At 35.7% G+C, this 26,409-nt stretch overlaps 2 long non-coding RNA genes across 2 annotated transcripts; both read left to right on the top strand.

Annotated features, from left to right (window-relative positions):
* The first annotated feature begins 3,546 nt into the window (after positions 1-3,546).
* Positions 3,547-7,484, top strand: LOC120636227. The gene is made up of 3 exons (XR_005659360.1): positions 3,547-3,638; positions 6,598-6,739; positions 7,465-7,484. It is a non-coding gene; the product is annotated as an uncharacterized LOC120636227 (long non-coding RNA).
* Positions 7,485-8,951: 1,467 nt separating this feature from the next.
* Positions 8,952-10,413, top strand: LOC120636225. The gene is made up of 3 exons (XR_005659358.1): positions 8,952-8,989; positions 9,409-9,542; positions 10,382-10,413. It is a non-coding gene; the product is annotated as an uncharacterized LOC120636225 (long non-coding RNA).
* The last annotated feature ends 15,996 nt before the right edge of the window (positions 10,414-26,409 follow it).

Raw genomic sequence — 26,409 nt, 5'->3', positions numbered from 1 at the left:
TAATAATGTTTGGCGACTTCTTTTATTTTATTACTCTTTATAAATATGCATATTACTCGTTTTATGTATCTATATCTACATATCTACATAATCTATTAAAACTTTTTTTTAAATATAATCATTGTTAAAACGCCCTTTTTGAGAAGCTTGGCAAATGCAACCTTATCGCACGCATGTGCTGAATTATTTAACTGAATGATTTTTACTGTATTGTTTTAAACTTTTTTATCTTTACCTACTAATGTTATAAAAGCGAAATTTTGTATATTAGTTACTTTATACTCTGTAGACTTCCATGTAGCGGCGTATCGATGTTGTATTTTGGTTATACAATATAGAGCTAGAGTCAGTTTTAGGCATATTTTTGTGGATGAAATTCGATGTTAATATTCTCCATTACATAAAATGCACAAAATATTTTGAATAATACAAGTTTTAATAAATTAAATTTGTATTATTGGAGCAGAGATGATGCACAGTATCTATGAGAGTGCCAACGCTTTTTCACCATTTTTTTATAGTAGGTAATAATAGTCAGACCCAGCAGGTGGGCCGCCTGATGGTAAACGGAGACCATAGCCTAAAAACAGAGCAACACTTCATAGGGCATGCAAGGAGAACGTCCTGCAACACGGCTCCGTGTCCATCGAATTTGAGCCGTCGGTGTAAAGCCTCACGTACCCTGTAATTACACCGGCAACCACGCATTTCAGACCGGAACACAGCATTGCAACAATGCTGCTTAGCGGCAGAAATAAGCATGGCGATAGTAGTTCCCCAGACGAGCTCTGTCACAAAAAGCTTTAGATATTCATACTACTAAAGCCTAATACTGAAGCGGTGCTGTAATTGCAAGAACAACCAAATGTAAGTTGGTAATGCGCCGAGGGATGTAACCGAAATTACAGTCGGTGCAGCTCATGGATCTATCCTAGGTTATCTATGTTATCCAGAATACGTAAACGAAAAATACTGTGCAAAATTCCAATATGCAGACTCAGGAACATAGCACATGCATAAATAGCTGCTAAAAAGCTAAGATCAATATTTAAAATTAATAATGCTTGACCATTTTGCCTTCACGGGCCTCCACGTGTTTAATCTTACAATCGACTATACAGATTGGCTCTGAACTGCATGCGATCCCAGCAAAAAATCGTCTTCAGCAAATTCCATACCACATTGCTCGGAGGAGACGTTGGGGTCCCAAGGTGCTGGAATGGCAGCCCCGCACGCAGCGTTGGTCGACCCCCAACGAGGTGGACAGACGACATTTAACGCGTCGCAGATAGCCGCTGGATCCAAGCGGCACAGAACCGTGGAATTTGGAACTCCCTACCTACCTAAGACCTTTGTCCAGAAGTGGACGTCTATCGGTTGATATGATGACGATAAATTTCCATACATAAAACAAATATAAAATAACAAATGTAGGTACACGCCTTAGGTGAAAGCGTTTTATTATCCATCTATTACATTTTTAGTATACTTATTATTTTTATGGAACAAATAAAAAAATGCAATACAGTATATTGAAAAAAATTCAACTGGACTGAATTGCAACTTTAAATATGATAACTCTCAAATACGATTTCTTTTTAACTTTTTTTTTATTAGTTATGGAGTAGCGCTTGACTACTGTCTCGCCTGATGGAAATTGCAGATGTGGCCTAAGACGGGACGCGCTTGCCTAGAAGATACATATTGACTCTTGAATTAAAGATACCCAAGTTGTAAGATTTAGGAAACACATAACTCGGCAGGGCGTTGCAAATCCCAGCCATGCGTATAAAAAAAAATGCAAATCGCTTTGTGTGAGATTTTTGGGATACTAACAATATAAGGACGTAAGCACGCCCGGTGTCTTACGGTGCCATTGTAAAATGGTGAAGGGGGAACGAGATCGAACAATTCCTGAGTACACTTCTCGAAGTATATCCAAAAAAACACCGACAATCTGGCTACCCTACGACTATGATCGAGATTTTGGAGTTTAGCCAAAAGTGGTGAAACCTCGCCTATAAGTCTCTTGGGACGGCAATCTACAGCATCTAAAGCGGCCAATTGATATTTGGCTGAGCCATCATAAAGCCATTACTACTTCAGTACTCCATGCACAACCGCACCTGAGCCTGATATAGGGTAACCAGTTGGTGGGGCATGAAGTACCGCCTCACATTATTGAGAATACCAATTATTTTTTGGTGGCTGGTGGTTCTTTAGATTCTATGGATCTACCGAAGTTGATGTTAGCAGAGATATCAGCTCTCAGGAGGTCAATTAGGTCAGTGTTCCGTTCGGAAATACCTTGAAAAAGTTGGAGTCAGTCAGAATAGTAAATTTGAACTCCACTAAATTCGCATCACTCCAATCAGAAACTTCTTCAAGGGAGGATTTCAAGCATTGTTTCATTTCACTCTGAGATCTACATCGCGTTACTTCTTGTGCTTGGAGTCGTAACTCTCCGTTACAGTGCTACCATCCCAAGGATTCCAGGCTTTAGCAGATCATTACGGTGCAGAAGAAACAGATATTATGTAATACTCCTAATCCAGCTACAAATAACATTATCACTACTCATAAGCAAAGTTTTAAATTATAATAACAAAATATATGCTTGGGAAATTAACTAGTTATAAGAGTAAAAAAATTGTGTTAAATCCAAATAACCATTATGTAAAATATCGACTACCTTGTACCAAGTTTAATAAAGAGCCTGGCTTTTCGATTAAGGGTCTCAAACACAAAGAAAAAAACTTTGAAAAAAGTTATTAAAAATATCATATTGTAATCGATGTCATAAATTTAAACTGACAGGATTTGAACCTGCGACTCTGGCAGTCGCAGCCTGAGCTACGGCTCTTCAACTACCGATACCGATATTAGTATACCCATTTATATCTGATATTATATCTGGTTCTGATATTATATTCTGATCAATCACTAACAATCCCAGTGCTGGCAACGGGATTGCTTGACGCATTTACTTACCTCTTGGCGGTGTATCTTCACACCATTTGAGCTATAGAATATTAAGTATTTATGCAGTTTCAGGATATTAAGATTATGGTAGGTTTACCTACTTGGAACAAATCAATTTAAAATATCAACATGATGGGGCAGCGGGCTTTCAAAATACGTGGTCACATAGACACGTCTAAAAGAATTTACAATAGTCATATGATAGGGCTGAGCCCCAAAGCGTTGAGTTTTCAAAAAAATATCAACGTAGACTTCACAAGGCAGCCATTCTTAAACATGGATTAGAAAAGCTGGTGTTAATCTGAGCTAAATTAGTGAATTATTGTAAAATAGCGTTTACTAGACAAACCTATCCTAATTTAAAGTGGCATTTACCACGAGATCAAAGGCGTTGGACTTCTGTATTCTTCTTTATACTGTGACTATGCAGAGGACAGAGCGCATGACGAGAGTGGCACTGCAGGGTATTGATTTTCTCTAATAAAGGAGTGGCCTGCGTCCAGTTTGGCTCCAGTCATCGTTTCGTTTGGTTGTGTATCAGTTATTTAAGGTATATTTTTTAATTCTCTATTTAGGGTTTTTGCGTGTGTGTATAAATGCAAGAGACATTCATTAAGCAGGAAATACTCTTCAAGTGCGGAGAATATAATGTCAACGTAAGTATATTGTAATATTAAATAATATGGTATATAGGTATTTTATATATATTCTTTAGGTTGCCGGTATCTAGTATGTATCTATTAGGCAGACAATGTATTTTACGCTAGATTTATCATCTGTGTTTAGTTACAGTGCATACAACCTTTTTGCTAAGCTCGCCCGGGTAAAGCTAGCATACGCATGCGCAGAATGTACCAATTGGGTATTGGGTGTAGCTTTTAACCAAGGTGACCTGAAAGATATCTGAGATTAAAACTCAAACTTACCTAAAATCTAGCCCCATTATCTTGTCATTATATCATATTTTTCACTACAGGCAAAAAGTTTGTCACTTTGAAGAATGGTGGTAGAATACCACCAACCCATAACTTTAATTAAAAAGAATTCAGAACTTAATTATTATTAGACATATACAAATTGGTATACTCAAAATAAGCCATAATATTCTTTTTTAACTTTTGGGCAATAGACAGTGCAGTGTATCATTCTCAATCAGTGCGAATAATTTATTAAAATTTGCACTGTGACCACGCCATTTTTTAAGCTCACCCGGGCAAAGCTAGCATACGCATGCGCAGAGTCTAGTCATCATTATTGGTTTTTTCCTTCAACTTTCACATCATATTGGATGGAGCTTTTAAACTTGATGGCCTTAAAAATTATTCTGACCATAGAAACTCAAACCTCAACCTTCTTAGTTTGTAATTGAGATAATGCCACTTTGTTTACTCAGGCTACCTGAAATTACGACAACGTTGCGCGGTGCATAATGGTTAGGGAACTCCTAAAGTGACACTTATCAGGGGAAAAAAATATAAATTCGGTTTTTTTAATTCATAAAAAAAAATTTAATAATACAAACACAAAATACCACACCTTGTGGCATGAGACACAGACAATTGGTCAGTTTTTATTGATTCAACCACGAAACCATAATCTTAATTATTATTAGTAATAGTATACGTATACAAATTGGTATTTCAAAATAGACAGCAAAAATAATCTTATTTGCTTGGTTTACCACCTAATAACGCAGCTGCATAACGCATGCGCACACTTATTGATTTGATCATAACAAAGAACGGGCCGTGTTCAGTTGGTGGATCATTCTCGATCTGTGCAAACGTTTTTTGTTCATAGGATATACAAATTGGTATTTCGAAACAGTTAACTAATAGCCATATTCTTTATTAACTGGGCTTACCCACCCAATAACAACCACCACCACTTATTGCCTTTGTTCATCGATTGAAACCGTAAACGGGACACAGGACTGATGAACCATTTCCGTTGCAAAGCAGGACAATAAACAGTGCCGTGACTCTCAGTTGGTGGATCATTCTTGATCAGTGCGAACTTTTTCGTTGAGCGACATAATGTTATCTACTTTTTATTAAAAAAAGGTAAGATTCAGCATTTTGACACCCTCTTTGTAAGCTCGCCCGGGCAAAGCTAACATACGCATGCGCAAAGTCTACTCGTCATTAGTTATTTTTTTCTTCAACTTGCCCACCGGTTTTAAACTTGATGATGATTAAACTTGATACTTGAATGGAGCTTTTAAACTTGGTGGCTTTAAAAATATTTCTGACTTTGAAAACTCAAACCGGATCCCCTTATCTTATAATTCAAATTGATAATGCCTCTTTGTTAACTAAAACCATAAGTTTGGTTCGAGTTATATTAATCGGTTTCTACGCGACATCAAACCGGAAAGTATCGCTTACCGCCTTTTTTGAGACGTATTTATCGGTAGGGTGCTATCGTGGTAGCATGCCTGCAAACAGACATAATATTCTTTGTTAGCTCGGATGACTCGTCCAATAACGCAGCTGCATAACGCATGCGCACAGTTTTTGATTTGTTCATAACAACCATATCAAAGCAAGTAACCGCTTTTTCGTGGTAAAGCACGACAAGGAACAGTGCAGCGACTCTCACTTGGTGGATCATTCTCCATTAGTCATCATCATGATCAACTCTTTGCCGGCCCACTAAGGGGCACGGGTCTCTTCTCAGATTTAACATGTTTCAGGCTTAGTCGACCACGCTTGCAAAGTGCGGATTGGTAGACTTCACACACATTTGAGAACGTTATCCTCCTCCTTCCTCAAGATGTTCTTCTTCACCATCAAAGCAAGTGATATTTAAAATGTCTTAAATTGTCACAGCTCTCAATCATTACGAACAGTTTTTGTTGTCCGAAAAGATTTAATCCCCATTCTAAATGGTAAGACTTAGCATTGTGATTGCACCTCTTTTGTAAGCTGACAAAAGAGCAGCAAAGCTATCATACGCATGCGCTGAGCCCACTCATCATTATCGATTCTTTCCTCCGTCTGTCACAGCGTACTGGACGAAGCTGTTATAAATTAAACTTAAAACAAACCCCCTAAAAAAGTTGCATTTTCACTTTGATTACGATAAAAAGATTGTCGGTTGGTAGTGATTTTACCGCGACACTATAATTTCAATTATTATATACAAATTGGTCTTTCAAAGCCGCCAGCAAATAGCCATTACATTATTTGTTCGTTTGTGTTAATAACACAGCTGCATAACGTATGACAACTAATAAACTAATTGATTTATTATTAGAAGCTGCACTAAGAGCGGAGACATGAAATTTCGCAAACGCATTCAATTGTGACGGTTACTTTTACTTACCGCCAAGACTGGCTGTTGCAGGTGAAGATGATTACCGACGAGGAACTCGTCAACGGCTAATTGCACAGACAAAAACATTGAACATGCGTTCAATTTTAACATTTTATTCTAAATGTCTTCATGACATAGCTGTTGCATTCTGGGTTGGCATCCGACGAGGAACTCCTCAACGAATTTGACCACAGACTCAAAATTTTGCATAGGTGTTAAACACTGATCTGATCTGATCTGATCTTTGATTCATATTGAGAAAAAATCTTGTGGATAAATTCGAAATTCCTTCTTCAGCAGATGCAGATGGTGAGGCCGAGGCTCGATGTTCGTGCTGTCCGCGGAGCAAGTCCGCACGCTTGTGGATATGGCTAAAACTTGAGCTCGATGGTGAAATTCGACGCCGGACGACACAGGCGATCAGCGATAAAGTTATCCGGTAAGAAGAACTCACTACTTTAATAGACAAATACTTATATTTAAATTTATTTTAAAATTCTGTTTAAAAAGCTCATTGCTAATCGGATGCTAATCGTTTCGAATGACATTTGATCGGGCACTCGCCTACCTATCTGTAATACCTGAAGCGTGTTCTTAGATTCACCCGTTTACTAAACCCTCAGTCATCATAGCTCTCCATATTATTTTTTTCAAAGTTTCATCCTCTGCAAAAAACCATGACTGAAAAAAAAACATACAACATTTCTCAGGAGAGATGATCACTAAATGAATCAGATCAGATCGATCAAAAATTTGTAAAATAATTTACTTCAGTAAAATTTCTACGAAATATTTTGTTCTCTTGTCAGAAAAACTGTTTGAATTTGTAGAAATAATGATAGCTTAGTTACCTGAAGTATCGCAATATAAGAAAATACTGTTTCATGTTTTCAGGGTACGGCACAAACAAGCAGGAAAAGCAGGCACCGTATTTAAACAGATGAGATGAGATGCGACATATGCTGTGTGATGCATACTTAGACCAGGTAAGCAGAATTTTTAGAACTATACAGTCAGGGGAAGAAAGGCCATTTTTTACTTCAGTAAAATTTCTACGAAATATTTTGATCTCTTCTCAGAAAAACGGTTAGAATTTGTAGAAATGATGATAGCTTAGTTACCTGAAGTATCGCAATATAAGAAAATACAATTTCATGTTTTCAGGGTATGGCACAAACAAGCGGGAAAGCAGGCACCGTATTTAAACAGATGAGCTGAGATGCGACATTTGCTGTGTGATGCATACTTAGACCAGGTAAGCAGAATTTTTACAACTATACAGTCAGGCGAAGATAGGCCATTTTTTACTTCAGTAAAATTTCTACGAAATATTTTGTTCTCTTGTCAGAAAAACTGTTTGAATTTGTAGAAATAATGATAGCTTAGTTACCTGAAGTATCGCAATATAAGAAAATACTATTTCATGTTTTCAGGGTACGGCACAAACAAGCGGGAAAAGCAGGCACCGTATTTAAACAGATGAGATGAGATGCGATATATGCTGTGTGATGCATACTTAGACCAGGTAAGCAGAATTTTTAGAACTATACAGTGAGGCGAAGAAAGGCCATTTTTTACTTCAGTAAAATTTCTACGAAATATTTTGTACTCTTCTCAGAAAAACTGTTTGAATTTGTAGAAATGATGATAGCTTAGTTACCTGAAGTATCGCAATATAAGAAAATACAATTTCATGTTTTCAGGGTATGGCACAAACAAGCGGGAAAGCAGGCACCGTATTTAAACAGATGAGATGAGATGCGACATATGCTGTGTGATGCATACTTAGACCAGGTAGGCAGAATTTTTAGAACTATACAGTCAGGCGGAGATAGGCAATTTTTTACTTCAATAAAATTTCTACGAAATACTTGTTCTCTTCTCGGAAAAACTGTTTGAATTTGTAGAAATAATGATAGCTTGGTTACCTGAAGTATCGCAATATAAGAAAATACTATTTCATGTTTTCAGGGTATGGCACAAACAAGCGCAAAAGCAGGCACCGTATTTAAACAGATGAGATGAGATGCGACATATGCTGTGTGATGCATACTTAGACCAGGTAAGCAGAATTTTTGCAACTATGCAGTCAGGCGAAGATAGGCCATTTTTTACTTCTGTAAAATTTCTACGAAATATTTTGTTCTCTTCTCAGAAAAACTGTTTGAATTTGTAGAAATGATGATAGCTTAGTTACCTGAAGTATCGCAATATAAGAAAATACAATTTCATGTTTTCAGGGTATGGCACAAACAAGCGGGAAAAGCAGGCACCGTATTTAAACAGATGAGATGAGATGCGACATATGCTGTGTGATGCATACTTAGACCAGGTAAGCAGAATTTTTATAACTATACAGTGAGGCGAATATAGGCCATTGTTTACTTTGGTAACAACTTAAAAGGTTAACCCGGCTCAGTTTGTTATGGGCGCGTTTGGAACCCTCGTAGCTTTAGGTTTAAGTTGGCGAACGAAGTTATCACCATCCCCTTACAATTATGTCAACAAACATTTATCGTGATAGGCCTACATGAATAAAGAAATTTTAAATTTTAATTTAATTTGGTTAAAATAGCTAACAGAAATCTATCGTCTTGTTTTAGATTGGAAAATCTGGGCAAACCACATCACATTCAACAAGCAGCATTAGGCAGCAGCAGCTTTTAAGCAGCTTTTGGCAGTACTCTGGGTACGTAGAAGCAGGATTCAGTAAACATTTATAAAATTTGGCTACATTGTTCTTATTTACATCTTTGCTCTGTTTGCCTTGGCGAAATATAATAAAGTTATAATCGATGTGTATTAGACCGCGAAAGATGATATTAATTGCGCGATAGATAGTTATGTAGTAAAAGTATAAAAGGAGGAGATAATGAGGCTGATGATAAGGAGTTTTTACACGTCAAGTATTCAAAGTACTGGTAGTGTGCGTATTTGAAGAAAATAATAAAGGAAATCAAAGATGACAGTATGTTCTGCCGAGAAAATAGACGCCTGTGAGACGGGCAACATGAAGGAGATCGGCATCGAAAAATGATAACCAACATTGATATCATCCTCAAAATGTGTTCTATTGTCTTCTAAAACGGTTAATCGTTTTTATTTCAGTTCTAAAATTCCTACAATACTACTGTTGGGTTAAAAGATGTAACTAGAACAATGGAGCATGTAAGGAAGATTTGATCCCGGCAGCCAAGAAGCGACACCCCTGAACACCATTTAAGAAGGACAATAATAGACAGGTACAAACTTTAAAATTTATTTTGAGGAAAATATCAATTTTGAATTGGTTTAGTTCAAACCATCTTCATCGTCATCATCATCATCTCAACCACATGAAGCCCACTCCTGAACATAAGTATTTTTAGGGATTTTAACTCGATACGATTTTGTGCAACTAATAATATCTAGGCCTTGATTTTTCTTTAAGACATGGCTTTTTACATAAAATATAATTGATATATGATTTTACCCGTCGACGCCAGTTAAAACATTCCTTTATAAAGCTGTTTGGTATTAAACTTGGGACCGACATAAATTATTTTACACTTGTTTGTACTGTAGAACTTAGAACCGCGCGCTATCCTAGTTAATCAAAATAAATAGGTTCTTGTTAGTAAGGCAGATAAATGCAGAAAATAAAACATCCTCATTATGAAACGAATAAAAACATCATAAATAATACCTTGTTATCAAAGAATTAAGAAAAATAATTCTACCCCAGCAATGGCTGGCTGAGCTTTTCAAACTATTGTACAAGCCATGACACTGCTGCACAAGGACTATCAAAAAATATTTTAATTTTATTTTTTTTAAATTGGTAGGTACTTTCTAATGCGCGCAGGTTGGGAAGTCCTGCTATGACAAATTTCAAAACCAAGATGGCCGCTACCATAAAATGGCGAATTATATTTTTTGTAACAATTGCCTTAATATGCTTAAATTGAATAATATATTATTCACTACATTCAATTACACTATATTGATAGTCGGGGGTTTTCAAATTTTAAATTGATAGATTTGTTTTGTTTAAGACAGTTTACAGTTGTCATAGAAATAATAAAGAATTTTTCTTAACTAGGTGTTGGATGGTGGAGAAAGAAGTTGGCGTTGATGATTTAAAAGGAAAGCTGGAAGCTGAAAAAAGTGCTTACAGTGTATATTAATAAATTAACGCACCCGGTGGTTTGTGTAAAAATCTGGATTTTAAGTTTTTCGATTTAAGAGCCCGGTTCTTGCCGGACTTAAAAAAGGACCTCAATAATCCGATTTCCTTCGAAATCCTAAAACTACAATGAGAGAATTATTTACTATGAAGAGTTATTTATTGACTGAGTTTGAAGTTTTGTTATAAAAATGAAACAAATTTTTATAACGAAACTTTTTGTATACTGTTATTATTATTATTGTGTAACTTAAATTTTTTTTATACATCTTAAGATACACAATACTTTATGTGTTACTTAAGAACTTCTTAGGTATTCCGATAAAAATACTTGATTTCCTTTTTAAATGTAGTCACAGATCAAGTCAACGCCACTGAAGACGCAGACCGGAAGCGGCAGTTGGTCTTTGCTTAATAGATCTTTCGAGAACGCATAAATTACTTTTATGCTTTCCCAAAAACGTTTAAAATTTGTCTATTTAGTTCTTATAGTTTTTTTTAATAAATTCTACATGTAATTGTTTAATAGTATAATACACGCGTTATATTTTAAATATAAATATTATTAAGCGATTATTATTAAGCGGTTATTATTTGGTTAAGATGTCAAATAGTGACATAATTTTTTTGCATATTTTAACAAGAAGGGATGTCATAATTTCTTAACCTCAGTTTTCAACTCTGGGCGTTCATTGCATTGAAATCTTAATGCGCTTGAAATATATATGTTGTGATATCATACAAGTAAATAACATAATCAGGGCCACATCTGTTTCGAAAAGTTGTTTTTTGGGCCATTATTCTTGGGCTCGCGTTTGGATAACCTGCGCTCAAATTGACTAGTGCAACCTTGGTGTACGACCGCTGCTTATGATGTCGGGACATATTCCGCGGATAATGGTTCTTATGCACTCGGTTTCTTAATCCGTAATGTTATAATGGCCGCGGCACGGAAGAGGACACCGTCTGTAAAAATTACCCTTAAAATGTTCGGTATAAATAATTGACAAGGCGATATAACCTTTCTTATTTTTTATTTAATAAAAACAATAAATGTATTTACACGTAATTTTCACGCGGGTTATAAGATATGAAGCATTTAAAACACGTCGAATGTACAATTAGTGGTAAGTGCTTAATATATATATATATCTCCTCTTTGGTTAGAAATTCCAATTTAAAATTTATACAGCTATTGATTGACCCATGCTTTTGTGTTTTGAAACCTCTAATTCATTGGTTTTTTCCTCTCAGTTTACAGAATGAAATATCGCGTTATTTACGAGTACGAGTTCCATCGTGTCACCAGTGCTGTAGAAATGATTCGAAGGATTACCCGACATAGGACCTATGGCGCCGGTGTCGCCAAAGAAAACACGGTTCGTTGTTGGTTCCAACGTTTTCGTTCTGGTAATTTCGACCTGCAAATCAAGCCCCGTGGAGGGCTGGAGACCAAAGTTTATAATGAAGAATTTAAGGCTTTTGTGGAAGCGGGTCCATCGCAATCCACGTCCGAGATAGCTGCAGGCTGCGGTGTTAGTGATAAAACTGTGTTTTTTACAAATGGAATCAATAAATTATTTATGAGATAGCAAATGTGCATAGATAGAAATGGTACATACTTCGATTAAATAAATATATTATATATTAAAAAAAAAAACGACTTTATGTTCCTCTCTTTCAAAACGCCAATTTCCTCTGGAGGATGTAATATTAATAAGTCATACATACGATAAAGTTTCAAATATTGCGTAGTATGTATATACTTATTCAATTAAACCTTTACCAAACTTTCTCTTATATATTTTAAGCGTACGTGAATAATAAAATTTAATGGAAGGTCAACTGATGTTTACATCGAACGTGAAAACAGCTGGAAGCTCAGGAAATTATTCTAAGAGAGGTGACGTTGGTAAATTGACACTTAAAAAACAATACCTTTAATAATTTTTAAGATAATTTAACAAATATATAACTATATCGTAACTCTTTGTATTTAGTACTTAAAGTTTCTTCAAATCTTCTACGAAGGTGAATTTACAGGATTCCAATAGCATATAATAATATTAGCGCACTGCAGTTTTAAGGTTGAAATGAAATAAATTGGAAGTTACTGACAATTAGACAGCACTTTAGAAGAGTTTCACCACTCGCTACCTAGACCCCTTCTTTTGACTCATATGTTATTTATCTTCTAGTATGTAGGCTTGTTTAGGCTCGAGTTTCCACTGGTAATCTTTGTCGAGATACTTCCATGGCGAAAGCACCGGACGTGCGCTCTCCGCAACCCGCGAGAACTATCTATTCAAATTTTTGAACCAATCTCGCAATGATTTCTTGCTCGGTTTTCGTTGTCTTCATACTATTCATCACATGCATGCAGTTCTGCGATTAATAATCCATAATCAATGATCTTTCATTGAATACATAAATGAAATAGATCAGATGAATTTAAGATTATTCAAGATGATCGTCAAACACGAGTAATTACAGCAAAAGCGAATCAGTAGCGAATTAAATCACATTGATCCCTTCTAATATACTCGTTATATAATAATAATACCATATAGTGATTCTTCGTCCTCCCTTTTCGGGGGAATGGCCGTATGCCATCTTTAACTTTTTTCTTATTACGTGCGTTTTGGACGTTTAAATAATGGAAGGTAAAAAAAAATCGTGGAGAAAATTGCATTCTTAAAAGTTTTCATAATGTTCAGAAAGGCGTAAGAAGTCTTTGTGCACTTCGTCAACATCTTGCATCGTGGACCACGGCCTAAAACCTCTCCTTCTTGCGACGGGATACCTACAATTGTTAGCAAGAAGTAAATGCATATTATTTGAAAAAAACATTTTATTTAATATCTAAATCTATTATCTAGCTTTAATTGTTAAGGATTGACTTGACGGCGATCAAAGAACAACATGAAACGTCGGAGAATACGGTGATAGCGTTTAGCGAGGAGTTGATATCCTTACCATCCAGTCCAGTAAACTCACCGTCACCGTCGCATGAAAATGTACACGCGATAATGCTCGGAGCGACTCAATAACGCCACCCCAATAATGCGTTTTTAACGTCCGTCGAGTTACCTAGTTCCGTGTTTTATGTAGACCTATTAGTTGCCTGAATGAAATAAATAAATAAAAACAAAGGTTATAGAAACAAAATTAAGGTTGTTGTTTTTTTATCGAACGATATTAGTAAGCTTCATCCATCTCGAAGAGCACATGAATGAGATTGTAATGTAGCATCGTATTCCCCAGATAATGCTGCTAAATTGTTTGTTAGTAGTCTAAAGTAAACTTAAGAAATATTATCAGGTTTATCAACATTACCATTCTTTCACATTGTATGTACATAAAGTAGTACATTGTGTGTATTATAGAAAGACATTGATTTTAAACTTTCATTTAGTTTAGTTCAAATAGGGCGTAAAGCCGAATTAAGGCGCGCGGCGTCCAAGAGTTCATTCTTCGTTCGAAGGTTGCATACTTAAAACCGCTAAGGACGTAGTTTGGAAGCCTTTGTTTTAGAATATCAATTGCTTTAGACCAGGGCCAGTATTCTCTTTTGACGAGAAGAAACTCTCTAGACCATAGAAATCTAAATAATTGAAAAATATTATTTTCTGAACTAAAGCACGTTGCATATGAATCTTGAACTCTTCACATATCAATCGCATATCAGTCGTTTTCGCTATCCATCCAGTTTCGATACTACTAGACGTCTTCTGGATTGTTTACGTTCATAATTTGTTCTAAGCGTACATTGTGTTATCGAGGCATAGCATACATAAACAAATGTTCCTATGAAATATTAAAACAGTGCCTGATGTAAATTTACGTAGCATACATGGGACGGGACCTGCGTACTACCTACGTGAGACCAGACTGTCTCTAGCTTTATGGTAAAGATTTACTTTGTTATCAAAGAAAATGTTGAATTTTAAACCTATTGTCTTGGTTTTCTTAAAATTGTACGCAGAGGTCTCCTCTCAGTATGAGAAACTTATAGACCATAGACCACCAAGCTGGCCAAGTATGTTGCATGAGAAGGCTTGTAAAGTATTTCTATTTCAAAGCACGATGTCTTCCTTTAGAGTTTGAACAAGTTATACAGACACAGTTTATATAGACACGCACGTAATATTGAAAAGTTGGAGAAACGCGCCGTGCCAATCCTAAGATTACGTATCTGCAGTTCCTTGATGTTCATTTTTCCCTCATTATCATTGTATAATAGAGATATTTATAACGATATTTTGCCGTGTGGTGACGGCAGATCAGAATACGGTTGTCACCACCCCATCTCTACCCACGGGTGTCGTACGAGGCGACTAAGGGACTAGCAGAGAGCGGGCAGTAGCGTCCTCTGTGCTATTACTTCCATCTACTGCGATCACTAACCCGTTTGCCCAGCGTGGTTATTAGTCAAACCGTCTCCTTGGTATTTAGTCCAGCGGTGGACTGGTATAGGGCTATTGATGTTAAGAAGGTACTTAAGAAATAACTTTTCATGTAAATCTTCCATCGCCACTAGAAGAGTAAATGAACACTGTTTCTTAAGTAACTACTTCAAGCATTAATTAAAAAGAGGCATAAAACGGTAGGAAAGAAGAACAATTTTGCAAATACGCATCGATACTGAATCAGCGTACCTATTTTAAATTAGGTTACTAGGCTCACTAAACGTGTGTGCGAACTACCAACGTCGAAAGGTCGATTAGGATATTAATCTGATATTATATGTAAGGTCTTAGTAATAGGCATTTATAAATAAATGGGATCCCTTAATTCAGTCTTATACTATCTTCTTATTATTGCCATTTTCCCATGCTGTGTTGGTCGGAACACCATGTCTTCTTCCATTAAGTACCAGTAGCCGTCAGCTCACCAACCATTTATTTTGCATATCCTCGATCTTACAATCCATTCGTCACTGTTAATAGTTTCGTATAAGGTCAAAGACAAGATATTAAATTACATGATTCGTATCACCACGAGCAAGGCTGTGAAGGGCAGGAGACAATTATCTCCCCGGGGAAAGGTTAAAAATGTATCTTTTCCCACAGCGGTATCAACTCTTAGAGCACTGGCGCACAAGTGGAGATAATGTCTTAATAATATACGTGTAATAAATAATAAACGGGTGTAAACTTCTTCTATTCCACGTTGCCGTGCTTTAGCAGGTGGATACTTTAATTATATCCCCTGTCAGCGGATATAATCGGGGGATATAATTTTGGTCTCCTGCCTGTGCTAGCCGTGCTGTGGCAGCACCAGTGGTATCGTATGACACTGCCCCTGCCACGCGCTGTGCACGGAACGCAGTCGGAGTGACGCGTTCCATACAGTTTCATAGGATACGACGGGGGTCCAAGTCTGCAATTGCAATTTTAAATCAGTGGTCAATTTAGTTAAGGTCGTCCACAGTTTTGTTGTGACACTACCTTTACCTAAATAAAAAAATTGAAATTCGTTTTAGTGAACGGTTAACTTAAGCGTGAAACGTGTACCAAATTGCAATATATTCTTGAAGTTTATTTTAAAAACAGTTCCATGCCTTTAGTGGGCATCCTTCGATGCGATGATTCCTTTATTATTGCCTTTATTTAACTATCAGCAATTTATAAAAAAAAGAACTTTGTTACCAAACAAATAGGTTCATTATCTTATACTATCCATACATATCTATATATATAAAAGAAAGTTGTGTTAGTTACACCATTTATAACTCAAGACAGGCTGGACCAATTTTTATGATTTTAGATTTTTTTGGATTTCTCTTAGACCGGAAGAGGATGATAAGTTTTAAAATATAATATTCGTCAAAAAAATCCGCGTTACGAAGTTCGCCGGGACAGCTAGTTATAAATATAAATAATTTGATCGAGTAGGTATAGTGACTCTCAAAGCAAAGGTACTCAGCGGATTAATAGTTAAGGCTCGACAGGAATATAAATTCCTTGCAGCTAGATAAGTTTTCTTTGTAAAATGTATTCATTGAAAGTAGAATTAATTACGCGTAGTTAAAGATTGAACTGATTATGCTCCGTTGACATATTGCCACTCAGATCGTTTTTCGTTTTATTTCGGTTAAATAAAATATATTTTACCACTTTCATAAAAGCTACACTAAAGTAAATTCTAGAAACATCTTTAATAACACATAATAGTTTATTTTCATTATAAAGTGTTAAGTGATTAATAAATAACAAAGATAATACAAACACCGCCAGAGATTATTATTACTATATTGTGCCGCGTGGTGACGGCAGAACAGAATACAGTTGTCACCACCCCTCCTCTACCCGCGGGTGTCGTACGAGGCGACTAAGGGAATATAGCAGAGAGCGGGCAGCAACGTCCTCTGTGTATTACTTCCATCTACTGCGATCACTAACCCGTTTGCCCAGCGTAGTTATTAGGCAAACTGGTATAGGGCTATTGATGTTAAGAAGGTACTTATGAAACAACTTGTCATGTAAATCTTCCGTCGCTCCTAGGAGATTAAATGAACAATGTTTCTTAAGTACCTACTTCAAGCATTAATTAAAAAGAGGCATAAAACGGTAGGAAAGAAGAACAATATTTGCAAACTTTTTTTTTCATTAATATAATCATTAATAATAGGTTTATTATGCTTTCGCAATAGGCCGATTAGGATATTAATCTAATATTATATGTAAGGTCTTAGTAATAGGCATTTATAAATAAATGGGATTCCTTAATTCAGTCTTATACTATCTTCTTATTATTGCCATTTTCTCAGGCTGTGTTGGTCGGAACACCATGTCTTTTTCCATTGACTACCAGTAGCCGTCAACACACTAACCTTTTATTTTGCATATCCTCGATCTCACAAACCATGCATCACTTATAATAGTTTTGAATAAGGTCAAAGTCAAGATATAAAATTACATGATTCGTATCACCACGAGCAAGGCAGGAGACAATTATCTCCCCGTGGAAAGGATGAAAATGTACCGTTTTCCCACAGCGGTATCAACTCTTAGAGCACTGGCGCACAAGTGGAAATAATATCTTAATAATATACGTGTAATAAATAGTAAACGGGTGAAAACTTCTTCTATTCCACGTTGCCGTGCTTTAGCAGGTGGATACTTTAATTATATCCCCTGTCAGCGGATATAATCGGGGGATATAATTTTGGTCTCCTGCCTGTGATAGCCGTGCTGTGGCAGCACCAGTGGTATCGTATGACACTGCCCCTGCCACGCGCTGTGCACGGAACGCAGTCGGAGTGACGCGTTCCATACAGTTTCATAGGATACGACGGGGGTCCAAGTCTGCAATTGCAATTTTAAATCAGTGGTCAATTTAGTTAAGGTCGTCCACAGTTTTGTTGTGACACTACCTTTACCTAAATAAAAAATTTGAAATTCGTTTTAGTGAACGGTTAACTTAAGGGTGAAACGTGTACCAAATTGCAATATATTCTTAAAGTATATTTTAAAAACAGTTCCATGCCTTTGGTGGGCATTCTACGATGCGATGATTCCTTTATTTCACCATCAGCAATTTAAAAAAAAGAACTTTGCTACCAAGCAAATTGGTTCATGATCTTATACTATCCATACATATTATCACTACTTAATCCAATTTTAGCATCAAATTTCATTCATCATCAACTATCATTCATTCAACCCTCATTTACATCACGAGCAAGTGTCTGTATTTTAAAATTCTATTTGAGTACGTAGGTATCTACTATAATTAGTTTTAGAAGAAAAAAAAATTAAACTAACATTAAGTTAATTTTTTTAAGATATTGTAATTGTTTAGACTACTTTAAGATTCTGTACGTATTTTAAAAACTTTGTTATTAAATAATAAAGTTATATAATAAGTTAATAATTTGATCGAGTATAATGACTCTCAAAGCGAGAACACTCAGCAGGATTATAGTTAAGGCTCGACAGGAATATAAATTTCCATGTAGCTAGATAGGTACTCTTTGTAATATTGATTCATTGTAAATAGAATTAAGTACGCGTAGTTTAAGATTGAACTGATTCTGATGAGCTGCGGTTAATATATAACCAACATACATTACGTCGTGTAGAAGGTAGTGCCTGCTAAAGGATACTAATGCAATTTAACTCTTCAACCAATTATATGGGTTTAGCGCCAGACTGCCTGCATCAAGCACCAAGTTATAGTTAAATAAAAATACTAAAACATCTGATAATATTATTAAAGCATAAATTACCTTCGCAAAAATTCTGCAAAAGACAGCTCATCCGATAGTTCACAGTTATTTTAGGATGATAATATAAATGTAAGATAATTTGAATATAGTAGGTATCTACTTAAGATTAGGATAAACCTACTTAAGATTAGGATAAACTTATTCCGTCATTTATTATAATGTCTATGATCTAAGTATAGCGATACTTTAGTCTACTATCTAAGCATTTTTTTTATATTTTTTTGAATTTTTATATAAAAACTAATGAACTAAATCTATATTTAGCTTATTTATATTTAAAACTTTTTTCTTTTTTGTCTTTTTTTAGTTTTATATTTTTTCTATCTACTTTTTCAAACTTTTGGATTAATTTACAGTATCTTATTGTATATCATAACTTTTTTTTTAAGTCTTTTCTTATTATTCTATATTTTAATAATGATTAAGTGTGATTACTAATGAGTCCTTTAAGCAGCAAAACCTAGATTTAGCAGTGGAAACCGCCGGATAGCTTGTGTTATAGCTATTAATTTTCCATAGTCTAAATCAAAGGCTCGTTAAGATAGCATGATAACATGCCTTTCTTAATGGTTTAAGCAAGGCATGTTATTATATACCTGCATTAATTAGTAACTACTATGATAAATTGGAAAAAAAATAACCTAATCAATATTTAGGTTAATAAATAGTAAACGGGTGTAAACTTCTTCTATTCCATGTTGCCGTGCCTTAGCAGGTGGATACTTTCATTATATCCCCTGTCAGCGGATATAATCGGGGGATATCATTTTAAGGAGGTTTACAAGCAATAGGGATAATTAAGGAAATTATAATTTCAAAACTGCGCTAGTTTCGTACAGTCGATAATAGGTAAACATAACTTAAGTTAAGCGCTAGACTGCCAGCATCAAGCACCAAGTTATAGTTAAGTAAAAAATACTAAAACATCTGATAATATTATTAAAACATAAATTACCTTCGAATAAACTCTGCAATGGACAGCTCATCCGATAGTTCAGGTTCAGTTATTTTAGGATGATAATATAAATGTAAGTAAGATAATTTAAATATAGTAGGTACCTACTTAGATTAGAAGTTAGTACCTATGTATTTTTGTAAGACTCTGCAAATAGATGATATTGATATAGCCAATACGATTTTAGAAAATAGGAAGTGACTCCGCTGATCTTCCAGCCTGCTGGACTGCAGTTTGAAAGTTACGTTTATGTCCTCGCCTTTTTTGATAACAGACTATTTTAATTAATTTCAGTCTTGATTAATACTTAAATTGAAATGCAAACGAAACCTCGATCGTACTGAAATTTATTGGATTAGAAAAATGAATATTAAATATTGATTTTGTATAATAGAAGAATGACTTGACCTAAACGATTTTGTCACAACCTGCACAGCTAGAATGGGCAAGGCACTATTTTCTCCCCGGGGAAAGGATAAAAATGTATCTTCTCGCACAGCTTTATCAACTCTCAGAGCATTGGGCACAAAAGTGGAAATAATATCCAAATAATATACGTGTAATAAAAAACTGGGGTAAACTTCTCTTATTCCATGTTCCCGTGCTTTAGCAGGTGGGCACGTTAAATTTATCCTTTGTCAGGGGACATAATTTTTGTCTCATCCCTGTGCCAGCCCAGCAGAGGCTTAAAAAATGTTACTCTCAATTATGTTTTATTTACGAATGAAGATGATACATACACTTATAGGACGTTGTGAAAAGCGTTGCAGCTGCTTGATTTACTTACTTTTCCAACCAGTTCCCAAATCGTTTTTTAAGGTAGGTTGCCAGGCCTTGTCACGGTTGCATAAGTTAGTGAATCGGGTAGCAGAAACGCACTTCGCAACGTCCTATGAGCCTGGAATAAACTCATTATTTAATAATTTATATGATACATATGGCGTGTTAACGTTATGTTTACTCGTAAATAAAACATAATCCCTTATCCTGTTATCTTTCGTCATTTCACCTACCACAAAATCATTTGTATATTATATTCTATTATTTATAAATATATTTATGGTGTATTGTTATATTTGGCCCGGGTTTGGGTTCGTCATAAGGGCCTTTTTTATAGTTATGACGTACCCACCAACCTTAAATCAATTGGATATCTAATACCCTATCTAAGACTTTAACCGCAGAGAGGTGTGGTCTTATTTTGGAGATTCCAATTTAGTCAATTTTAAAACAAAACTACCAAAATCATTAAAATTGTGTGGTGACAAATTTTCAATACTATCTATAGCCAACCGCTGAAATCATTATCTTAGGATGGATTTTCTCAATAGGCATCTTATGCAAATTGTTTATAAAGTAAATATGTCACTGTCATCTTGCGGACATCACATTAGAGCAATCTTATTCATTGTTCTTAGTAACGATCATATTTATATTTATACATCTTTGCCCTTCGATTTTATTTTAAGAGCAAAGCACACTTGATACGTTAGAAGCACGTGTGCGTGACAGCAACCAGCTGCATCGTATGAAATTGTATGGAACGCGTCACTCCGATTGCGTTCCGGGCACAGCGCGTGGCAGGGACAGTATCATACGATGCTACAGGTGCTGCCACGCAGACGTACCTACTGTTACCCACTTTCATGGTGTGTATTGTTCTTTAGTGTTGAGGGGAGTACTTAGAGGACTGTTTTCTATCTATCTGCATCGTAAAACGTTTCTGTGCTATAAAACTCGTTAGGTAACTTAAAAAAATAACAACTCCTTTTAGTTGATACTATGTTCTTGTGTCTACTTACCTACTTTGTTTATTCAAAGAATAGATAAGTTTTCTTTGTAAAATGTATTCATTGAAAGTAGAAATAATTACGCGTAGTTAAAGATTGAACTGATTATGCTCCGTTGACATATTGCCACTCAGATCGTTTTTCGTTTTATTTCGGTTAAATAAAATATATTTTACCACTTTCCTAAAAGCTACACTAAAGTAAATTCTAGAAACATCTTTAATAACACATAATAGTTTATTTTCATTATAAAGTGTTAAGTGATTAATAAATAACAAAGATAATACAAACACCGCCATAGATTATTATTACTATATTGTGCCGCGTGGTGACGGCAGAACAGAATACAGTTGTCACCACCCCTCCTCTACCCGCGGGTGTCGTACGAGGCGACTAAGGGAATATAGCAGAGAGCGGGCAGCAGCGTCCTCTGTGTATTACTTCCATCTACTGCGATCACTAACCCGTTTGCCCAGCGTAGTTATTAGGCAAACTGGTATAGGGCTATTGATGTTAAGAAGGTACTTATGAAACAACTTGTCACGTAAATCTTCCGTCGCTCCTAGGAGATTAAATGAACATTCTGTTTCTTAGGTACCTACTGCAAGCATTAATTAAAAAGAGGCATAAAACGGTAGAAAAGAAGAACAATATTTGCAAACTTATTTTTTCATTAATATAATCATTAATAATAGGTTTATTATGCTTTCGCAATAGGTCGATTAGGATATTAATCTAATATTATATGTAAGGTCTTAGTAATAGGCATTTATAAATAAATGGGATCCCTTAATTCAGTTTTATACTATCTTCTTATTATTGCCATTTTCCCATGCTGTGTTGGTCGGAACACCATGTCTTTTTCCATTGACTACCAGTAGCCGTCAACTCACTAACCTTTTATTTTGCATATCCTCGCTCTCACAAACCATGCATCACTTATAATAGTTTTGAATAAGGTCAAAGTCAAGATATAAAATTTCATGATTCGTATCACCAAGAGCAAGGCTATGGTAGGCAGGAGACAATTATCTCCCCATGGAAAGGATGAAAATGTATCTTTTAATAATATACGTGTAATAAAAAACTGGGGTAAACTTCTCCTATTCCATGTTCCCGTGCTTTAGCAGGTGGGCACGTTAAATTTATCCTTTGTCAGGGGATATAATCGGGGGATATAATTTTTGTCTCCTCCCTGTGCCAGCCCAGCAGAGGCTTATAAATGTTACTCTCAATTATGTTTTATTTACGAATGAAGATGGTATATACACTTGTAGGACTTTGTGAAAAGCGTTGCAGCTGCTTAATTTACTTACTTTTCCAACCAGTTCCCAAAGAATTTTTAGGTAGGTTGCCAGACCTTGTCACGGTTGGATAAGTTAGTGAATCGGGCAGCAGAAACGCACTTCGCAACGTCCTATTAGCCTGGAATAAACTCATTATTTAATAATTTATATGATACATATGGCGTGTAAATGTTATCTTTACTCGTAAATAAAACATAATCCCTTATCCCGTAATCTTTCGTCATTTCACCTACCACAAAATCATTGATTTCCATTTGAATATTATATTCTATTATTTATAAATGAAAAAGAAAATGAAATTAAATCTTCAATACAGCCAGCTAATTTGGGCCCTGCTTCTCTATTTTATTCTTATCGTAACATTATGTTAGCCTCGATAAATGATGTTTAAATTTGCATTGCGAGGTGTCTTTATGACCGTCGCAAAAAGCGATCCGCTCGCAGGTTAATTTTTAATGATATAGAGACTCAGGACCCTTGTATCGTATCGGAAAAAGCTTGAAGATCAAGCAGAGTTACGAGTAATTGTAATTCTTATGTGCTATCTTGTTAATTATAGTATTGCTTAATATTTTTGATAAATTATATTATCTTGTAGCCAGTAAGCACAGACTAAAGGTACAACAAAAGGGGAAGCTCATATTTCCCCAATGCCTCGGCCGCCGGTGCGAATGATGCGTCTTTGGCAGGACTCTAATGCATATTACCATAATTGATGCTTTAGCCTGTGTTTACGAACTGCTTTGTCTACCTAACCTAATACTAACTCTTGTCCACATTTAAGCTCAACATGATTAAGGTTATTGTATTATTATTATGCAAAGTTGTATCTTTAATTATTTACTACTTAAAAACCTATGGTATAAATTTTTGACTACAATTGTATTAATCGACCAAAACAACGTTCGGAAAATATTCTTATGTTTCACAAAATGTGGAAGGGAACAATGTAAGTAGTCGCCGTGTCTGTCTTTTTCGCATTGGTTTCTCGCTCAGGAGCTCGACTTCACCGTCGGAGGGCCGAGTTCGAATCCCAGCACGCACCTCTAACTTTTCTAAGTTATGTGCGTTTTAAGTAATTAAAATATCCCTTGCTTCAACGGTGAAGGAAGACATCGTGAGAAAATCTGTGCATCCCTGTGAGTTCTACATAATGTTCTCAGAGGTGCGTGGAGTCCACCAATCCATCATGGGGGACTACGGCTTTAACCCCTTCTCATTGTGGCAGGAGGCCCGTGCTCTGTCTGGTAATGGTAAAATACTAACTACCAAAATATCAATTTTCTAAATATATTTCACAAAAGAAGCCAAAAAAATTGAGAAAAGCAATACCTAAGGCCGGTGATGGAAGTCGAGAACTGCGGATTATAAATTCCACTAAAATTACCATTAGAAAATAGCAAAACGTAGTTTTTTTGAGAATCTTAGACAGAAGACTTTGAATCAAAATGCTATGGGATTTGAGCAGTGACACAAATTGTACCGAATTGAAGGAGGCTAGTGTGCATACACGGCCAATTACAGGGATAAAGCAATCACCTCTACACTTTTCAAAAGTATGGACCGTGCATTGAATAAGATGCTCTTGGCATACCTCGAGGATAAACACCGAGGACAGAGGCTTTTGTCGTAAACGACCCACGGGTGACCTTTTAGTGTAGGTATGTCATGGGCTAAGCGATCGACAAGCACGGTGAAGCGCTTACCGCTTCACTTGACGCGTCGAAGTTGTTGGTGTATAATGAAGTGTTATGCTTAGCTCGGGTTTGTGTTCGTCATAAGGGCCTTTTTTATAGTTATGAAGTACCCAGCAAACTTAAATCAATTAGACCGCACAGAGGCTTTGGCAGGTGTGGTCTTATTTTGGAGATTCCAATTTAGTCAATTTTAATTACCAAAATTATTAAAATTACAATACTATCGTATTGTAAATTTATCACGTCGCACAATACAATATAGCCAACTGCTGAAATCGTTATCTTTGGATGGATTTTCTCAATAGACAACTTATGCAAATTGTTCTTAAAGTAAATATGTCACTGTCAACTTGCGGACACCACATTAGAGCGATCTTATTCATTGTTCTTAGTAACGATCATATTTATATTTTTATATCTTTGCCCTTCGATTTTATTTTAATAACAATGCACACTTGATACGTTAGTAGCACGTGTGCGTGACAGCAACCAGCTGCATCATATGAAATTGTATGGAACGCGTAACTCCAACTGCGTTCCGGGCACAGCGCGTGGCAGGGACAGTATCATACGATGCTACAGCTGGTGCTGCCACGCAGACCCACATCCACTGTCATGGTGTGTATTGCCCTTTAGTGTTGAGGGGAGTATTTAGAGGACTGTTTTCTACCTATCTGCATCGTAAAACGTTTCTGGGCTATAAAATTCGTTAGGTAACTTAAAAAAATAACAACTCATTTTAGTTGATACTATGTTCTTGTATCTACTTACCCACTTTGTTTATTCAAAATATCAAAACTTCCAAGTAAAAAAAAAGATAAAAATTAAAGCTGAAAAAATTAGATAGCTGATAGTATATACAAATAGCCTATAGTATATTATAGTCTCTAAAATACAGGTCACCAAGTGTGTAGATCAACAGCCAAGCCAAAATATTCGTGCACTTTCCATCAAAATCTCGGTAACGTCGCTACTCAAATACGAATTAGCTCGTATCAGGCTCATAATGGTACCGTTACCGAAATTATGAAGTATCCCGATATTATTTTAATAACCAAATATATCGACATGACGTCTTATTTTCGTACTAAATTTCATATGAAGGTACCTAATCTACTTACAATATAAATGCAGATGCAGCGACACGACGCATTACCCAACTTATTAAAACCACAGTGACATTAAGTATATACCTACTTGGAAATATATTTTTTTTGCATTTCTTTAGGGTAAGTCTAATTATAAAAGGAAGGAATTTATATATGGATAAATCTATTTATTTTTTAAGGACTCTATTTTAAGCCATGTAGATATGGCTTTAATAGAGTCCTTAAAAAATAATTTACGATACATACTAAAAATAGAGTCCATATTGCGTTGCTTTGTTCTCTACCTCGGTTTGCACCTACTTTAAGAGCACAAAATACAGGTAAAAAGAAGACTGAAAGAGTATTTTTAAAATTATCTACGTTTAAGGATATGTAGTTTGATAACTAATAACAGGGCTGGTTGCCGTAAATGGGTGAACAAATGAACTCTTTGAGTCTTTCCATACCAAACGACGTATTTTGGTCGATTAATATTGTGGTTTGTACCCTCAGTACAAGTTTAGTACGTTCGCAGTCTTAGACGTTTCGAGTATCTAAACACAATAACTCTAAGGTTTAATGGATCTAAAATTACTTCTGCCATGAGAACTAGCTGAATATGTAGATAATTTCCTTTTACTCTTGAGCTTCCAGCGTTTCGATACTCGAAAATGACTTCACGGTTTGAAGTGTACTAAGCTTTCATTTTGAGGTAAGCGTAATATTATTTTTGTATGCAACATATTCTTCAAATTACTAATATGGTATTTTTAGATTTATACTTATATTAGATTTATTTTCTACTTAGATATAAGCCTACTAAGTATTCCATATAGAGGCTTCAGATGGAATCAATATATTAATTGTGCCCATT

This window comes from Pararge aegeria, chromosome Z (genome assembly GCF_905163445.1).
Source record: "Pararge aegeria chromosome Z, ilParAegt1.1, whole genome shotgun sequence".
NCBI lineage: Eukaryota > Metazoa > Arthropoda > Insecta > Lepidoptera > Nymphalidae > Pararge > Pararge aegeria.
This window is presented reverse-complemented; position numbering and strand designations above follow the sequence as displayed.